This window comes from Chamaea fasciata, unplaced genomic scaffold (genome assembly GCF_029207755.1).
Source record: "Chamaea fasciata isolate MVZ Bird 193981 ecotype frontalis unplaced genomic scaffold, bChaFas1.0.hap1 SCAF_3, whole genome shotgun sequence".
NCBI classification, from domain to species: domain Eukaryota; kingdom Metazoa; phylum Chordata; class Aves; order Passeriformes; family Sylviidae; genus Chamaea; species Chamaea fasciata.
Genome location: NW_027094088.1, coordinates 48,633,347 through 48,650,527, shown reverse-complemented (window position 1 = coordinate 48,650,527; position 17,181 = coordinate 48,633,347).

Below are 17,181 nucleotides of genomic sequence, written 5' to 3'. Positions count from 1 at the left end.
CGCGGCCCCGTTGGCCCCCGGCGGAGGGGGCGGGGTGCCCGGATGTCGCGTGCGCGCTCCCCCCTCTCCCCCCCGCGCGTGCGCGGAGGCGGGCGCGGCCGGCACCGGGAGTGGCGTGTGGGGCCGGGAAGGCGCCGCGGCCTCGGGACTCCAGGCCCCGCGCTGCCGAGCCGGGAGCCCGTCCCCGGGCCCTGGGGTCGCTGGTCCGCAGCTCTCCCGAGCCCTCCTGTGAAGGCGGTGGCGCGGGCGGAGGGTACGGCGAGCACGGCTGCTGCCTTGCGTCCAGACAGCCCCGGTTTGCTCCCCTAGGGCCGGATCAGCAGCCTTGGTTCCAGAGTAGATCCAGCACCAGCACAGTCCATCCTGTAACCAAAGTCACCTTTTCTGGGTCTCTACAGGCGCTGGGCCTTGCTGAAGCTGTCACCTCAACAAAACCTTTCCTGCCAGCCGTCACAGTACGCCTTTTGGTGTTACTGGCAATGCTCCTCTAACACCTTTCTTGGAGTGTGTTAGCTTTAGTTAGTGTGACCAGAACTTTATTCCCGGAAACTTGGCCATGCACCCGCAGGTGCTGGTTGCTGAGCCTGCCTTTGCAGGTTCTACCCTTCGGCCTATGGAAGCCAGTCCTTCAAGGGGCTGTAACTAGGTATGAATTATACAGGGTGTTACCCCTGTAAGGGGTCTTATTCCTCATTGCATGCCATGTGTTAAGGGGCTGCAGTGTATCTTAAAAGTCCTCAGTGAAAAAAAGTTTAACTTGGACCATGCCCTTTCTTCAGAGGGAAAATATTAAATGTCCAGCTAGATGTGTTGTGGCCGCAGAAGACAGAGAGTGAGGAGATTAGATAATTGACAAGAAAAAATATTTTTTTCTTTAAATTTTCAGGAATACCTTCTTGGTCTGCACCGCGTTTCTGAAGACCTTATTTCTCTGCCATTTCTGTAAATTTCTGTTGGAGAGAGGTTATACATGTTTAAGATATAGCAAAATAGATTCAATCTCTCAGCACCCACCCCAGGTGTGGGGAGTAAGTAAAAATGTGACTGTTTCAAGTTCGACATTTATCATTTTAGAAGAGTCTTTCTTATTCTAAGGGAGCATGAAGGAAAGGCATGAGTAATCATTTCCATGTTAGCTATGTAAGAAAAAATGTAAGATGACCTTAATATTGAGGCATCATTGCCAGCACTTCCTATAATAAGCACTCTCAGGTTTGCCCCACCCTTATATGACACCCTTGATCTTCCTTGATCCTGAGGACAGGCCCTTTTTCCCCTCATAGGTTTGATTATAGGATCAGTGTATAATAATCTAGCCAAGTGAGCTCCAGAGGATGGTAGGGATTGGCACCATGACTCAGAGAAGCCAAGCAGAATAGTTTCATCTGCTCATCAGACAATTACATAAATTGCTGGGCAGAATCCATGCAGACAGTCACTGGTTTTCACAACTTACTCTTACTGGCAATGCCTGCTGTGGGACAGGTGAGGTTACTGTGCTGCTTATTCTCAAAACAGTGGAGTGTGCTCACTGGCTGGCTGAGGTATTAATTACACGGGCTGTTGCAGTGCTTTTGTGGCTGGCTGGCTCTGTCCTGGAACTGTGCTTCTATGATAGAAGCTGGGCTTTTTATTTTAATTGCTTCTTTTGAGTGAGGAGAATGAATTTCTGTGGCTTGGACTTCCTTTCTCATACCTCAGCTGAGACTTGTCTGGTCATTCTGCTTCTTCTCTAATACTTTGGTGCATATTCTTGCTCATGGTCCCATGGTACCCCACCTGACAGTCATCATCATTCTCATGAACTGCTGTTTCAGGTAAACAGGCAAGTTTTAATCATACCATTTGGCTAGTACCGCTGACCTACAAACCAGGAGGTCTTTGAGAATTCACTGGGTGAACCACTGGAGGGGTTATTTTTTACTGGCTTAAATCCAAAATGACTGGAACTTCATTCTGGTTACTCATAAATGGAAAATGTCTGGTCCACTATTGTTCTGTACATGATCCTGTCACCGAAGCCAACAGGAGAGTGAAGTGTAAATTAATTCTTGAGGCAGTGTGTTTTGTGTCTTTCCCTTCATCTGAAGTAAAGTCTATGTCAAATGCCAAGGCAGTTGTGAGGTGTGCAAATGATCTCCTGTAAGCCAGTGGCTGTATGTGAAATAAACCACATTTATTCCTAAGGTTGTGGGTAGTGCAATTTGTTTGCTGTCATTTTCTATGAAATGTGAATTATTTAAGCACTTTCTAATTTCAAATTCAAACTATCACAGTCGCTTTTCACTGATGGGTATTCATGTCTGGAAGTTCTTTCAACATGGAGATATAGAGCGGGAAGACAAATTTCAAGTGTTTCTGAAATGCATTTGCAAGTAGATTTACTAATGTGAGCATTCGTATTTAGCAGTGTGTAAAAATAAACAGCTGAGATCTGCCCACAAAGCCACATATGCAATTTGCACAGCACAGCTTTGACAGCAGGATGTTTCCAAACAACAGAGACCTCAAAAGAAGTTTTTTGCAGCTCTTGAGCTTGCGTTTTCAACCTAGGACCATCAAGTCTGATACTTACTTTAATGCCTTTATGTTTATATGTCTTCAAGCAAAGCCCCTCGTTTTTAACAAGGTGCATTGTCATTAAAAAAAGGCTATTAAATAGCCTACAGACATGAAGTAGCATAGTAATCATAGTAATACCTTTTCTAAAGCTTTTTTGAGTTCATTTTAGAACATCTGGAACATTAATTATAAAAGAAGCTGCTTGATAAGCTAATGAGTTTGGACATTTTATGTTGTTTCATCCTGTTCTGTCTTTAGCATAAAAAGGTTTTTTGGTAGGAAAATCTACCCTGTGGGGTCAGGTGTATCAATGTCAGCACAGTTGCCCACTTACCTAGTTACAACCATTAAAGCTGCAGTGGGTGGTTGCTCCAGTTGTTTTGTGAGAATTCTTGGTCCTCTGACTCAGGTTCTGGGATATAAATAACTTGAGAATCACAGAATGGTTGGGGTTTGGAAGGGTTCTCTGGAGGCCATCTAGTCCAGCCCCCTGCCAAAGCAGATTCACCCAGAACAGGTTACACCAGATTGCGTCCAAGCAGGTTTAGAGTACTTCCAGAGAAGGAGATTCCACAACCTAAAAAAGTCAATGAAATTTTAATCCTGCCAAATTGGATTCCCTTGGTTGATTGTAGACTTAGGAGGAAGAGTGTGATTGTTAGAGGAACATCACAGTGGTGGTCTTCTAAACAAAAGAAACTCAGACTGATTCCGTGACACACATGAAGGATACGATTTTCTGGGAAATACTGCCTCTTCAATTCAGGAGTTGCTTTCATGGGGAGGAGCTGTTTTTAGCCATGCGGGCCTCTCCTGTGGTTTCACAGGGGCTTCATCCTGTATGATCCATCCTCTGTGAGAGGATGGATCAGATTCCAGTCTAAAGGGAAAACTGTCCATGATATGGAGTTGCATCTTCCATTATGGATAGCAGCTAGGCTAGACAGGACTTTAGGACTGAATTGTTTCTGAAGTTGTGTAAGTACAGCATAGGCATAGGGAACCTGATGGAGCTGTGTCTGATTTGGATAATGGAAAGACAGAAGAGATGAAGCCTCTGACACCACATTTGAGAGGAGCTGTATGTCTGGCTGAGTTTTACATTGCAGCATCACGAGACCTCTCTGATCTCATGGCAGGTTTGACTTGGAAGCTGCAGTGCTCAGAAGGATCATTGCATCTCCTGGGCTTTATAGCCCAAAACTGGGTTTTAGCAGAGGAAGAGTGCCCCATTAAACAAATAAAATAACAGTGGCATAACATCTTCACTAGATGTAATTCTCTGTGGTACTAGTAAGTTCTTTTTTATAGCTACACTTCAGCAATTTTTATCTGTTAGTATTTTGTGGGGAGACATTGTGGGGACACAACTAAGTCACTCTTTATCACACCCACAGCTGGGAGGGCAAGGCAGTTCCTAATCTTGGATAATTAACACAGCTGTAATGTATTAAGGGTGAGATTGCCTTTAGTGCTATCTCTGTTTGTCTCCCCACAGTCTGTCTCCCCACAGTACTTTTATTTTTTTCATGTGTTTGGGAATGTTCTAGTTCTTAGTTCTTACAACCTTGCCATCTTGTATGACCTCTGGTTTTAGTGATTCCAAGCTACATCATTTGTTTAGAAGTGAAAGCAAAAAGCTAGCTAGCATTGACATGGATGATTAATTCAGAAGACTTAGAAAGATTCATTCACTAGTGCTTTTAATTTCTTTTCATTTTTTCCTTAAAAAACTGAACTGGTGGCGTGACAAATGTCACTTCAGTGTTTTATCTGAGGTGGAAAGGAGCTGGAGGTCAAGTCATGGAACCACTGAAATGTTTGAACTTGTCATGCAAGGGGGAGCAGGGATGAGAACATCATATACATGCTACTGCCTGCTGCACAACACCACAGCTTATTTCTGGCTTTGGCAGTATCATGATAGGTGAGAACAAGAGACAGGACTAACAGGAGTGCACTTAGAGCTCATTCATCACCCAGTAAACTATAAACCATTTGTGCCTCAAAATGTGTGACTTTAGTTCCTATCAAAACTTACTGACAGGGAGGCATGGTAGCTCCCAGCCCTTCAGACGGATCAGGAAGCAGTGTGCTTATTAGTCATGCAGGAACATCTGGTTGGGCTGTGCGCACATGTGCTAATCCAAAGGACTGCAGTGGCAAGGAACGCAAGCCACAGCATGACGTGTGCATGAACGTATTTAAGGTTTTTTTGGATTACAGGAGACTTCAGTTTTTAATCTCAAGACTGCGATAAGAATTCAACTTCAAACCAGTGTCACGTTTTTTACTTTAAAAGCATGATGGTGATTTTCAGTAGGCTACATAGAGCTTTCCTGTTTCTAGTGAACCACTTAGTTGGAATTGCTTCCCTGTTGGCTGTTAGCTTCTGCTTAATAGGACCATAAGAGATTGTGTGAGTGGGAAATGAAATTGAATTTATTATTTCTGGTCATTCTTCCATAATTAGTACAATTCTGATAAAAAGGCAAATTATAAGGCGTGTATATGCTTCTCTAAAATGAAAAGTCAATTAATGCGTGAAACTGCTTGCTCAGGAGCAAAAGCTGAACAAGAAGAGGAAGGAACAGCTCTACCAGCTCTGAGGCCGTGTGTAGGAGCTATCTCCTTTCAAGAGAGGGCTCTGACACCTATATATACAAACCAATATATCATGTATTCCAGAGGCACAGAACAGCTTGTCCTGCAGCCAAGGCAGGACTATCTGCTGCTTAGAGTTGTGGAACACTAACCTTTTTTGCAGACAGGCGCATTTGAAGTCATTTGAGGTCAGCAGTGGCCTGAACCTGCACACGAAGACATGGAGCTGCAGATGGCCCAGGGCAGCTTGCACAAGTGTAGCTGTACTGCTCCTCATTTTCCACCACTGCAAATCAGTGCACTTCTTGCAAAAGTTGTGTTGGTTTTTTGGTGTTTTTTTTTTTTGCAGAAGTATTGTTCGCAAAGAGGTACTAACAGTCTCTGAGTAATAATTCCTAACCAAATATGATTTTAGTCATACAAAGGGCTACACCCAGCAACAAGAACAATGAAAGTAAGTTAGTGGGGCTTTATTGACTCTCCCAATTGTACATAGGCTTCAGAACGGTTATCAGCAATGCTGATCACATCCAAACTGGGGAGGTTTATTTGTACATACTAGTGTGAATTGCTAGCATGGTAAAGAGCATACTAGAACAAATGCCAGGATTTGAGCTCTGGTTTGAAAGATCTATTTTTACTTAATGAGCTTGAAAGATTTCTGTTTCTTTGTCCTTAGTATTTGCACATTTGACAAGAAGAAATGTCCATATTTGCTTATATTTTTGTCTATTATATATATATTTACATAGAATACCTTTAAATATTATATTTCTATGCTGTACATAATTATATGTAATTTCTATATATTATATAAAAATAAAATTATTTTCTTGCCAGACCTTACTCTTACATGGAACAAACTTCCATGCACATCAGAAAGTCTTGAGTTTTGGTGTCCAGATGCAAAGACAAGTAACCACTGTGGCTGTTTCAAGGATTTGGTAATACGCTGTTACCTCTTCATGACAAAACTGACAGATGTATCACAAGAGGAGAAATCAGAGGCAGTTTTGGCATGACAATGTGGCTGTCAATGTGATCCTAGAAGGAAGAATTCCAGTAGGATTTAACCAAGGGAGTAATATTGCAATGAATGCTCATATTTAGAAGTATATGGGCAAAATGATGTATGGTAACAGTTTAATTTAAAGTTATTTGTACAATTTGCCTTTTAAAGTAATGTCCTTGATTCTGTTTTTTTTTCTATGCAGGCTGATTCAACTGAGACTCTGCACAGAGAAGATAGGTTATTCCTTCATATTAATTGCTTGTGCCTGCAATGACAGGTTAAATCTGGCATCCTGCACACTCCCTTTTCCCAAGGACAAAGCCTTCCCTCTCCCCAGGCCCTATATATAGAGATAAAGTTCTAGGGAATGATGCTGGGGAACTCCAGTGAGCAATGCTAGTGAATCTCTCAGCATCTTGGTTGGAATGGGGAAGGGAATTCCCCAAGTGCTCAATCATCTGGGGAAAGATCTTGATATGCATGTCATTGTCTTGATTCAGTTCTGCAAAAATAGTGAATTTCAAAAACAAGACTGTGAATTAAGGAAGAACTTTCACCATCCATAATAAAACAGATCAGGATTCAGAAATTCTACCCCTTTCACACCCTTGCAACATACCCAGAACTGAACATCCAGGTCAGCTGCACAGACGAAAATAAAAACTTGCTTCACTGATTGGGCTCTCAGCCCATAACTCCCTCCCATCACAGCTGTGCATAGAAGTTACTGGGGCTGTAGCTATCTCTACTGCTTCATAAACACATGTGCTGGAGGCTTGGGAATGTCCCAGTTAAAGATATTTTACAATACCAAAGAAAGAGGTCTGCAGAAGGATTAATTAGACAGAACTTCAGTTTCTTGTCTGGAAGCAGGAGACTGAATCTTGTCAGATGTATGGACCTTAGACCTCGTAAGTGCAAACAACTGCAAAAGGCTGAGGAAGGTCACTTGCTGTATGATAGGCTGAGAAATCATTGTCACTTTGTTCCAAACCCCCAAAAAATTGCATGGCAAAAATCTACCCTATTCCACAAAGAGAAGATGAAGTCAGCTACTGCAAATAGATGCTGATGTTATAAGGCTGCACATTTTGAAGAAGATAGAAGGTCAGCAATGCATTTTTAAGGGTTTCTTATCCTCCCCCATCAGTTTTATTCGTATTGTTGAGTTAATGCAAACCAGCTATAGTTTCTAGTAATAGACACAAAAGGTCTATTACTATAGGTCTCACAAAAGGTCCCTTTAAGACAACCACTACTGGATAACCCCCTGTGATGAAATCAAGACCGACTCTGCAGATACATCTTGAGGAGTCTTTGTTTCTCACATGAGCAATAATCAATATGGACTATGCCCTGCCCCTCATGGTAAATGATCTCCTTTTCTTCATAATTAGATGAGGCTAGATTAGGTCCTCCTAGGAAAAATAAATCAGATACAATGGTAAATTACTTATTTATGCCCTTTCAAAGTATTTTATGATGACATTGGTTTGCCAAGGTTTTGAATCACAAAGTGAACTAAGCACTGGTTTAACAGGATCACATGTTCCTGAAGTTTTGGGGTTTTTGTCTTTCTAAAAGAAGTTGTATGGACAGCTTACATAACAAAGTCTGAAGCAATAACTGACATTTATATCTGGAAGCAGGAGCAAACCCTAGTACTGTTTTTCTCAGACTTTGTTTGTTGAGTGTGTTTACAATCTTGTGACTTTCAGACTTAGCATCTGTTTTGGAATCTGTTTCTAAAATGTCACAGTGTCTTCTGCTTTGATTTCTTCCCTTGTTTAATGTCAGTGTGGTGACTTTCAGAGATATCTTTAAAGAGATAAACTAGTTCATAAAACCTTGTTGCCATGAGGCAACTGCCATTAATGATTAAACCTCTACCACCTGAAACCTATCAAGTAGGTACTGTATTTTGTGTCATGGTATCTCAGAAGCACCAGGAACATGATATAATATTTTCTCCTCTGATCTACAAAGTATTCTCCCTCTGGGCTTTGAATAATAAATCTTCTTGCTATTATCATCACTATAGGATGCCCCAGCATAAAACAATCTGTTCTTCTGGAATATTATAGTGCTCCCATTAGAGAACTCCTGTTTCAAGACCCCATAATTCATTAGCTGAATGCTTGTAAATGTCACCTAGTTATAACTCCTGTAGGAGCAAGTACTGTCGTGTGCTTTCTGGCACTACATGCCTTGTCTGATCAGACAGAGACAGATTCTTTGCTGCTTGTTTTCCTTTGGGACTACAAGTGTGTAATCTAAGCTGTAAACTACCATCACTATGGAACTTCTCTTTTTCTGTGCACATCACACAGGCTGCTCTAGGAATAATATAAAATATCAGTCCAAATCATGTAGACAAACCAAAAATTGATTTTAATAGGATTTTTGCTTCTTTAATCATGGTTAAATAGTTCACTGTCTAGCTGCAAAAGTAAACCTAACGTAAAAACGTGTGCTGATTGCTCCACAGTTTCTTTTCTGCCAAGTCATTGCACAGGCTTGCTGCAAGAAGTATTATTCCTGTAAAGGGGATGCTAAAACCCCGTGGTTGAACACTGCTCTGGGCTAAGTATCGGCTGAATTATGGCAGCTGGGATTCAGAAACTGCCATGTAAGAAACCTGCTCTCTTGGCCTAGCAGTAATGTAACTTCATCTTTACACTCTATTCATCAGTAAAGACGGTGTTTCATCCTTGGCAGCTTTTAGGCAACTATATAAAATAAAAGCTATGATGCAGTTGGATCCACTAAGCTTTTAGACTGTGGAACTGGTTTTATCAGACATTGAAGTGGCTTAACTAAACAGCAGAATGCAGTGACTGGACTTGATATTCATGCATCCCACAAAACAACCTAACTGGGAACTGAAGGAATCAAAATCAGACTGAGAAAAGCAGTGAGAATTTGCTAAATTTCAATAATAAAGTGGTTACTTATTCAAAAGGCTCTTTAGAAAAAGGTACAATAATTCCATTTCTCTATTAGAAGTCCCAATTTCTGCTTCATTTGCAAATAACAATTTTAATTTTTTATACTACTTTTTTAAACATTTTTAATTTTCCTAGATTTGCCAGAGGATAGAAAAAGTGAAGGACTGCAAGGAAAAAAAAATCTTTTTCTTTTGTCTGCGCTTTCTTCTGTGAGAGTTTGAATAAAATCAAAAACCAAGAGCAAAAATTCCTGAGGCAGACTCACAGTATCTTTTTCTAAGAACAAGGAGATGTCTAAACAACAGTGTTGGCCGCTGTGTTGGATGTCATACAACCACTTGTCTCAGGTGTGTTTTTACAACATTTCTTGCCTCCCCTTGCCCATGCCTGTTGCTCAGAGATCCCTTCCAGGCCTTCCCTTTGAGGCTGGGCAGCCAAGGGGACTGCCTCAGGGGCTGGAGCAGGTAACCTCTTTGCTGTCATTCCTGAGATGGATGTGATTTAATCCTTGGAGTGAACAAAGACCTCAAAAGTATTTTAATACTTGTTCAAAAAACTGTTTCAGTGAAATGCTGGGCTCCTTTCATCTGCAGTCAGTCTTTGTGTGAGACTTCTTGCAAATATTTGGCTGTAGATTAAGGCATGTTTTACACCACTGCATATGTTTATTGAATTTTAGAGAAGAATACAATATTGTCAGTTCTCAGTATCAATGAAAAAAGGGGGGTTTTCTTGTTGGGTCAATTTGATGGTCACAAAAGAAAATGGATTCCTAATGAGAGGTGTAGATCCCACTCCTTATAATCTGGATATTCTGTAGACATTACAGATTTTATGATAATCTTCCATTATCATAAAAATAAATAAAAAAATCTTAGCCAGAAAAACTTTTCTGCAGAGGAGAATTGGATGACAAAGTAAGTGAACTCTGACTCCAGGGAATGTGGCGCCATCCTGAAGCAACATGGTTTGGAGTTGAGTTTTTAATGAAATATGCAAACAGGTAGTATACTTGGAGTAGGACAGGGAAGAGTGACTCTGTTATTGTAAATAAATTTGCCTCAATTGAGTTTTTCACTGGCTGAAATATTCAGTGACACTTATTTCTTTTTTTTTTATTTCAAGCCTTTACATGTGTTCGTTTTTCTGCACACTGTAAAATTTAAAATTGTCCCTTAGAGTGAAAGCTATGATGATCATTCTATTGAAAGATTTAACTTGAAACTGCAAGACAGACTACCCTAAAATTACAGTCATGCCTGTTGTTGGATTCATTCCAGAAGTATTTGAGCACTCCCACCAAAAATTGCATGAAGAGTTACATGCACCCAGCTGCAGGCCCTGAGGGAAAGGGTAAAGAATCCTCTGGTGGACAGCTCCTGCTAACTTGCCCATTTGGCTCATAGTCAGTAACCTGCCTCTGCACAGTGGCCCAAAATAAAACCTGATGCTACAAGAAATACTTGCTTCCCTTGGTAGGCCAGAGCTTTTGGCTGAGCTGGAAAACCAGCAGAGATAAGGATTTAGAGTAGAAGATGTGATGGGCAGCTGGGAGACAGCAGTTTAGTGATATCTTAAGCTGGATCAAGAGGAGCTGATGGTTTGTCAGACCAAAGCCCACGTACCTGTCTCTGCAGTCTGCAGCACCAGCTATTGCTTATCCCCAGCTTGTCATTCCATTTATTACTGGCAGATAAACACATTAGCTTAGTGTTTCTGCTCAGATTATCATCAGCGAAAAGGTAATATATTTAAATTATGTCAGACTTCATTTTTGTGATCTACAGAGATGAACTGCAAACTCCTCACAGACAGATGTGTTTTGGGCAGGTATACAGAGGTATCACAATGCAAATCTACTTTTACTTAAGAAGTTTGCTTTCCCACCTGCATTAGCTAGTGATTATTTTAATGCTTTCTTAAATTCTGGAGTAAAATTACATGGGAGCTTACGCAAATATAAAAATAGATATGACTTTATGGTCAGACTGTACATGTTGTTCAGCTAATGATACTGCAATAGAATTGGTCAATATAGAGAACTTATCCTCTGTGGTAGATTTTTGCTTTGACTTTTCCTCTTGACCTGAATTCTTTGAATTGAAAGGATAACTTAAATTTTTTTTGTTGTTCCCCATGATGTAAGAATTCAAGAAATTATTATTTTAAAATTTCAAGCAGCTCTTTTTCAAGTATTTAATCTCATAAAGTAAAGATCTTTGGAATAGCTTCAACCTCATTCATAACCTAATAAGTCCAAATGAAGCACTGATTTTCTTCAAAGCATTTATTCTTTCCGTTATTCTCTTACAAAAGTCAATATATTCCTGTGGAAAATTATTCAGTTTCGTTGTATATTTGCTCCAATAAAAATAAGCAGTTCAAAAAAAATTCAGTCAACCCTGGATTCAGATTAATATTTAATTATTGTATAGGAATACAAGCCTTTCTTCTATAAAGGAGAACTGGACAGCATGGGAAGGTTCTTTTGTTGGTGTGGACCAACAGTTTTCAATGGAAATTATTAAATGTCCTGGAACCTGAAGGAGACAGATACAATTTTGTGATGATTATAAATCCTTAGCTTCAAAGCTATTGTTTGTGCCTACATCTAATTGGTGCTTGTGACAAACTCAGAAGTGAGAAGTTACTGTTGGGTGAAAAATTTTGTAGTATTAGCTGATTCAGACTTTCAGCTGAGTTTACATCTTTTTAAATAGGACAGTTCTTTATAATAAATTCCCTTCAAATTCACTGTGGAAGGAGGCTTAACACAACACATTTCATTTAAGCAACTGGTTTTGTCTAAAAAGGAGAAGGGACTTCGCTGAAATATTTTTTCAACATTTTTACCAACACAAAAGGTGCCAACTCTCAAATTTAAAATACTACTTTTTCTAGAAATCTAAACTCCACTGAAAGTTAGAATGATTTAATAACCTGCAGCTAAATAAATGTTTTCACTTAAAGCAGATTTTTTTTGGGGGGGGGGGGTTGTTTGTTTGTTTTCATTTTGGTTTTTGTTTTTTTTCCCAGTCATTTCATCTTACTTTGAGAAAAAGAAATCCACTGAAATGGATAAGCATTTGAAAGTTGGATGCCCCAGGTATTATGTCTGGAGACAGACTGCTGGGGACAGAAAAGCTGTTGCAGCACAGCGGCAGTGTTGGCAGTTTATGTCCAGGGACGGTGGATTAGTGGACCAGAGCAAATACACAGTGAGAAAGTACCAGGTATGGGCACAGAGCAAAGCTGAGGTCTTCTGTGCAATCTCCTTCTCAAAAGTAGGAGAGCCAGGCAGAGAGCTCCAGAGACAAGAGGAAAGGCAATCCAGGAGAAAATGAGCCACAAAAGTACTGAAGATGCTCTTTGGCCTGACTCTGCTACTGACTCAGGGCAGCAAGGATGCCTCTTCCCTTGATCAGCTACAGCGGGTGTGTCAGATGAGGCTTTGTGTTTCTCAAGCCTCCCATTCTCTGTGATCTCCTCTCTTGACCAAAAGCCATGCATTACATACAGGCTAGGTGAGGATAAAACCTTTCTGGTGATGTCCTTTATTTGTAATACCCATGAAATGCATTTTTCTCTTGAGCTGTTTACTTTTCATCCCCATCTGACATTCTGTCATTATGGGGAAACAACAAAGGGTGCTTTTCCACCAACTCAGGATAGGAAAGTCAAAGGCTCAAAACCCGATGCAAGCCACATCACTCCATCACTCATGCTAATCTAAAGCATGATCTAACTGTGTAATGGAAGATTCTTATGAAAAGAGAAACCTTTGGGAACCAGAATGACGCATGAATAGAGAAACATAAACGGGAGTCAAGAGAAGGACCCAGGGCTTACATCCTGGCGTAGTCATAGTGGTAGGTGTCACTGTGGCAGAAAGGGCACAGAACCCCATGGCAGAGCTTTGTGAGTCATAATCTTCTCTGCTATCTCTTGCCATTTCAGCAATCTGGCCTCAGAGGAAATGTGGCAGTCATTGTCCTTCAAAAATTGTTTTTTTTTGTTTTTTTTTTTTTTTTTTTTTTAATTTAATTCACTCTTAATGAGAATATTTATATTAAACCCCCCTGTGCTTAACAACTGAAATTATTCCTTTGTTACGTCATTAAGCCTCTTCCCTGGACTAAATGTTGATGTTTATGAAGTATCAATGAGAGCTCTCTTCTGTTCACAGTTGGATGTGATGATCATAAAGGTCTTTTCCAACATAAATGATTCTGTGATTATGAAGCACAGTGGTGGTAGCAGCCTTTCAGCATCAGTCTGTCTTCCAGCCTTCACCTCAGATGTATTTAGAAAAAAGAAATCACTGTGATGGATTGACCCTGGCTGACATCAGGTACCCAACAAAACCACTCCACTCCCCTCCACTCACAGACAGAGCTCACTCACCCTTTACCATCACAAGCAAAACAGACTCAACTTGGGGGAAATTACTTGGTTTTATTATCAATCAAAATCAGAGCAGAATAGTGATAAATAAACCCAGTTCTTAAAATCACCTTTCCCCCACCCCTCCTTTCTTTCCATGCTCAACTTCGCTTCTGATTTCTCTAATCTCCTTCCCTGAGTTGTGTAGGGAAAAGTGGAGTGGGGGGTTGCAGTCAGTTCATCACACATTGTCTCTCCTCCCTGCTCAGGGGAAGGACTCCTGCCACTCTTCTCCTGTGTCAGTGTGAGATCACTCCCATGACAGTGAGTCTTCCATGAACTTCTCCAACCTGAGTCCTTCCCATGGGCTGCAGTTCTTCAGAAACAGTTCGAGCATAGGTTCCTCTCTCTGCACATGGCCACAGGTCCTGCCAAAATCCTGCTCCAGCATGGGCTTCCCAGAGGGTCACAAAGGCTCCTTTGGGCATCCACCTGCTCTGGCATGGGGCTGCTCCATAGGCTGCAGGTGGATCTCTGCTCCCACATGGACCTCGGGCTTCAGGGACACAGCTGCTTCACCATGGTAGGCACCACAGGCTGCAGGGGAATCTCAGCTCTGGTGCCTGGAACACCTCCTGCCCCTCCTGCACTGACTTTGGTGCCTGCAGAGCTGCTCCTCTCCATTTGTATCCCTCTCTCCAGGTGTTGCTTTACAGCAGGATTTTTTCCCCTTCTTAACTACATGATCCCAGAGGCACAGCTGTGGCCAATGGGCTTGGTCTTGGCTGCTGGTGAGTCTCTCCTTGAGCCAGCTGCCATTGCCTTTGTCAGACACAGAGGAAGCTTCTGGCATCTTCTCACAAAAGCCACCTCTGCAGCCCCCCACACAACCCAAAAGCTTATCACACAACCAAAATATAAGCATATAACTTACCAACTGATTTTAACAAAAATGCTGTCGTTCAGAGCTAAAAATGCTGTAACAGTTAATATATCCTCAAATTTACATCTATAGAGAAATTACCATCTTCTGTATTTGGCGTAATTGTTCTGTTAACTATTCAGATCAGTCACATAGTTGCAGTGAAACAGTCCATGAACAGTTCATAAAAAACATGTCTGAACTGAAAAATCACTCTTTGCATGCTCTACAGCTATCCATATTTTGGTGCTTTTAGTTTTTATTTGCCTTCTTGTGTCTTTGAATAGCCTCTTATTTTAAGAAACAAAATTACTGCTTTTGAAACAAAATAAGCCAGTATATTTTCCAAACTTTGGTGGTGCCAGACACACCATGCTTCTGATGCCACTCTTTGTCAGATGATAGATGAAACTGAGTTCAGCAACACCAGAAATTAAAACTCAAATCCTACTCAAGTCACTAGGGCACAGGCACAGTAACTGCAGCATGAGTTCAATGCTCTGCTGAATTGGAATCTGTGGTGTGAAAGGCTACAATGAACCTTTCCCAGGAATGCTGAAGTTGGCCCAGAGCTGCCCGTACTGTCAGGTCAGCCCTTGGTCTGTGCAGACGCCTGTCCCCTCCACATTGTTGGTGCAGGGTGGTTCTGACAGTAGTCCGGTGTGTGACCCAGAAATTCCCCACTCAAACCCACAGGACACTAGATTCCCACAAAAAGGAGACGTGGCCAGTCCTGTGAATCTTCTCCCTGCAGGGGAGAAGCTGTTTGTAGGTGTTGGTCACATTCCCTGTGGCAAACTAAGGCATTAGCTCAAGAGCTTTCTGACTCTGAGACTTCTATCTATAGGATCCCAGTAAGTGTACTGAAAATTTGTAGGGCTTTGTGCCCTAGGAAGAGGCCAAAGCTGCAGTTAGTCATTGTATGTATGTAAGTTAATCATGCAGTCTTACAGATTGAAGCAGATCAGAGCTCATTCTGCCAGCCTCATCCTTTATTAAAGAGGCCATGTGAAAAGACATTCTTTTAAGGTGAGGAACATCCCTAGACTTTAATTTTTCTCTTACTGGGTCTTTAAACAGAACAGTTTATTAGCTCCAGTTAAAGGGAAAAATAGAATTACCTGATGTCAACACCAATTTTATTCTACCTGTCAGGTCATTGTGACATGTAACTAATAGGATGAGTGTTGGCAAGTAAACACAATTCTGATAAATGTTCTTGCAATTATATCAGAGAAGTTGCTCTGTATTGTGTTCATGAAGACAGTATGTGCACCAGCAGAAGTCTGAAGGTTAATGAAGAAATATTAGGAGACTTGTCAGCAGCTGCTGTTTGTACAAACCTCCATAAAGGGAACATTTCCATCTTTATGCACACACAGCTCCATTAAAAGCAATCACTGTTAAAAGCAATTATGTTTATTTTGTTAGCACTGAGGCGTGAGACTGCTCTGCTCCAGAGTCTGGTTTTTGGAATGGGGTGGTTTGAGGCGATCCTTAGTCACATGCTCCAGGCTTCCTTTTGCTCTGACCCTAATATCACCCTAATATCATCCTAGTGCCTCTGGAGGGGCACTTCAGTATGTTGTAATGAGGCACCCAGAGCCTGGAGCCACAGGGAGTTCCCTGAAGCACCACACCATCTGTTTGCCAGCATGGTCCTGGCAGCTTCTGAGCCTACAGCCCACACTCAACCACATGTGATAGAGGGGTAGCTGCCAGGGACAGTAAGGTTCCACATGTGTCACGTGTAAAGGACTGCCCAGATGAGAAGGGAAACTTTGTCAGTGCTGAGAGGAAAGAGGGCCACGTCTCTCCCTTCCCCTTCCTAGGAAGTGAGCTGCTGACAGCCCTGTTGACACGCTGGCTCAATGAACATGTTGCTCACTAGCCGCAGGCTGCCTTCCACTGAGCCACAGACCACTATGGGGTGCGTGGTGAGTACTTGGAGGTGCTGATGAAGGACCGAAATGGAGGTGATGGAGAGCTAGAGGCATTACTGTGCAAACTTCTAGGCGAAGGAACACTCCAGGCCTGGGCTGATGAGACCCTGGATGAACACTAGCTTCCAGCAGAAGGTCATGCAGGTGACATGGTCACTGGGGTCCCTTCCAGCCCAAGGGCTCTGGAATAGATTCTTTGAATATTTGGCAGAAGGTAGATGCTCTAGAAAACCTGAAAGGAAACAAAACTTTGCAGTGGAGGGGTTTGAGAGAGGCTGGTGGGGTTGACAGAGGCTGGTGCCATGGCGGCGGGGTGGAGGTGGGAGGTGACATGCAAATCCATAAGGAGACAGGCTTTGTTAGCTCTCAAAGCAGAGCAGCTTAAGAAGAGAAAATGAACATTCATTAGTGTAATTTCAAACTAACAGCTGGTGCCAGACATGATTAAACTCACAGTGTGTAAGAGGCAGTGAAGCCAAAAGTACACATCGCCTTTTCTGCAATAGGTGTTCAAAACCTAGAATTCAGGCAGTCTCACTCACATGTCCCCTCCTTCCACAGAGTATCCTGGCTTCTGGGAAACGGTTGTTCTTCTCAATTCCCCAAAGTGCACATCTATTTGTCATGATTTTTTGCACATTTTAATAATTCACATTGCAAATTATAATTACGGTTATTAATCCAAGGAATATAACTGTAGAAAGCTGCCGTGCCTTGCTGGATTTTTTCCTCTCAAATTGTACCTATAGTAAATCTTCTGAATTTGACCTTTCTTTATAGTTGTTAGGTTCTTTCTTTAATGTATGT